This window comes from Anopheles coluzzii, assembly GCF_943734685.1.
Source record: "Anopheles coluzzii chromosome X unlocalized genomic scaffold, AcolN3 X_unloc_35, whole genome shotgun sequence".
Classification (NCBI taxonomy): domain Eukaryota; kingdom Metazoa; phylum Arthropoda; class Insecta; order Diptera; family Culicidae; genus Anopheles; species Anopheles coluzzii.
In genome coordinates this window covers 5,001-7,500 of record NW_026054464.1, presented here as the reverse complement: position 1 = coordinate 7,500, position 2,500 = coordinate 5,001, and positions in this window count along the sequence as shown.

Genomic DNA, 2,500 nt, shown 5'->3' with positions numbered 1-2,500 from the left:
TATCCCGAAAGGCAACTTGTACCAACATCGACATCCATGAACGCGTACGTAGCGTACTTTCCCTGATCGGTACACAATGTTGGTGCACGGCATAGGAAATGGGCTTAAAATGGTCAAACTCAATCCATTTCCACTAAAGATATTCAATAACAGCTGTGCCGATGAAGTAGGGCACGATGCAAGTCAATGTTATTTAATGAATTACATGTTCACCATACATTTCAGTACAAAATTGCTCGGTCAGACCTACAAAGTGCTATATCTCGAATACTAAACGTCGCAGATGGGTGTCGTAGAACAATTTTAAGTTCGTCTAACGATTCTACATCCGATTCTGGATAGTGGTTTTTCGACCACTTTTCAACATTTTGTGACACCCCGAACCTAGGGGCAGCTCCCTAGCTTTTTTCAAAAATGTGCACCGAACGGGCCAGAGAGCTCGAGTAGTCGAAAAATTTTTTTTTGCTAAAACCCCTCAAAACGTGTCAGGAACGCACCCTAGATGATGAAAAGTGAAACCAGAATGTCAATCGACAACATGCCCGGGGGTACAAATTTGCTCTACGCGTCCCTAGGTAGGGTACTTTTTCATACAAACATCAAAGTGTACGGTGCACAAAGTGCGCGGAACAAAAATTGCTCGGTCAGACCTACAAAGTGCTATATCTCGAATACTAAACGTCGCAGATGGGTGTCGTAGAACAATTTTAAGTTCGTCTAACGATTCTACATCCGATTCTGGATAGTGGTTTTTCGACCACTTTTCAACATTTTGTGACACCCCGAACCTAGGGGCAGCTCCCTAGCTTTTTTCAAAAATGTGCACCGAACGGGCCAGAGAGCTCGAGTAGTCGAAAATTTTTTTTTTGCTAAAACCCCTCAAAACGTGTCAGGAACGCACCCTAGATGATGAAAAGTGCAACCAGAACGTCAATCGACAACATGCCCGGGGGTACAAATTTGCTCTACGCGTCCCTAGGTAGGGTACTTTTTCATACAAACATCAAAGTGTACGGTGCACAAAGTGCGCGGAACAAAAATTGCTCGGTCAGACCTAGGACGGGCCATATCTCGAATACTAAACGTCGCAGATGGGTGTCGTAGAACAATTTTAAGTTCGTCTAACGATTCTACATCCGATTCTGGATAGTGGTTTTTCGACCACTTTTCAACATTTTGTGACACCCCGAACCTAGGGGCAGCTCCCTAGCTTTTTTCAAAAATGTGCACCGAACGGGCCAGAGAGCTCGAGTAGTCGAAAATTTTTTTTTTGCTAAAACCCCTCAAAACGTGTCAGGAACGCACCCTAGATGATGAAAAGTGAAACCAGAACGTCAATCGACAACATGCCCGGGGGTACAAATTTGCTCTACGCGTCCCTAGGTAGGGTACTTTTTCATACAAACATCAAAGTGTACGGTGCACAAAGTGCGCGGAACAAAAATTGCTCGGTCAGACCTAGGACGGGCCATATCTCGAATACTAAACGTCGCAGATGGGTGTCGTAGAACAATTTTAAGTTCGTCTAACGATTCTACATCCGATTCTGGATAGTGGTTTTTCGACCACTTTTCAACATTTTGTGACACCCCGAACCTAGGGGCAGCTCCCTAGCTTTTTTCAAAAATGTGCACCGAACGGGCCAGAGAGCTCGAGTAGTCGAAAAATTTTTTTTTGCTAAAACCCCTCAAAACGTGTCAGGAACGCACCCTAGATGATGAAAAGTGAAACCAGAACGTGAAACGACAACTTTGTTGGGGGTACCCTTTTTACTCTACGGGCCACTAGCTTAGGCGCGCCAACAGCGCTTTCCTCTCGGGTTCCCATTTTTTGCCCTCCTGGGATTATGATCATTTACTCATTGCCTACTATAGGGAAGGTACCTTGCTCCGAGGTCAAAAATGAAGATTTCACCAAATCGTAGTTTTAACCTCTATTTAGTCGTAGGAGCATGGTTTGCAGTGTCCGTGGGTCATATAAGCCCCCGTTTGGGTCATACGTCCCCTCCCCGATGAAAATCGTCATATGACTATAGGCCGAACTTATGAAGCAAAAGTGGTGTCTGGTGGGTTCTGCCGATGATCTTAACCTATGATTTTGAGTTTCCACTCTTTCAAAACGTTTCCTGGAGCAGTACATCACGGGTCTACGGACCCAAAGACTTCGTTGCGATGGTTTCAAGCATAAAAGTTGTAACAGTTAAGGGTTTTTAATACGCGTATATTAAATCATTGCTTGAAACTAAGCTTCGTTGTCTTTAAACTCTGCAAGACCAATCGAACTTCTTAGGGAAACTCGAAGCATTCACGCTAAGCTGGTGGTGCAGGGCACATAGCGTGATGAAACCGGGTTTCCCTAACCAATGTGGCATATTTTTTCCCTGAGAGTGAAGCTCAGACCCACGTAGGGGAGAGCGAAGTGGAACTTTAATGTTCAATGCAGCAAATGTTCGCCATGCGGATAAACAAGTTGGAATAGTTCAATGTAGTGTAATGCAAAC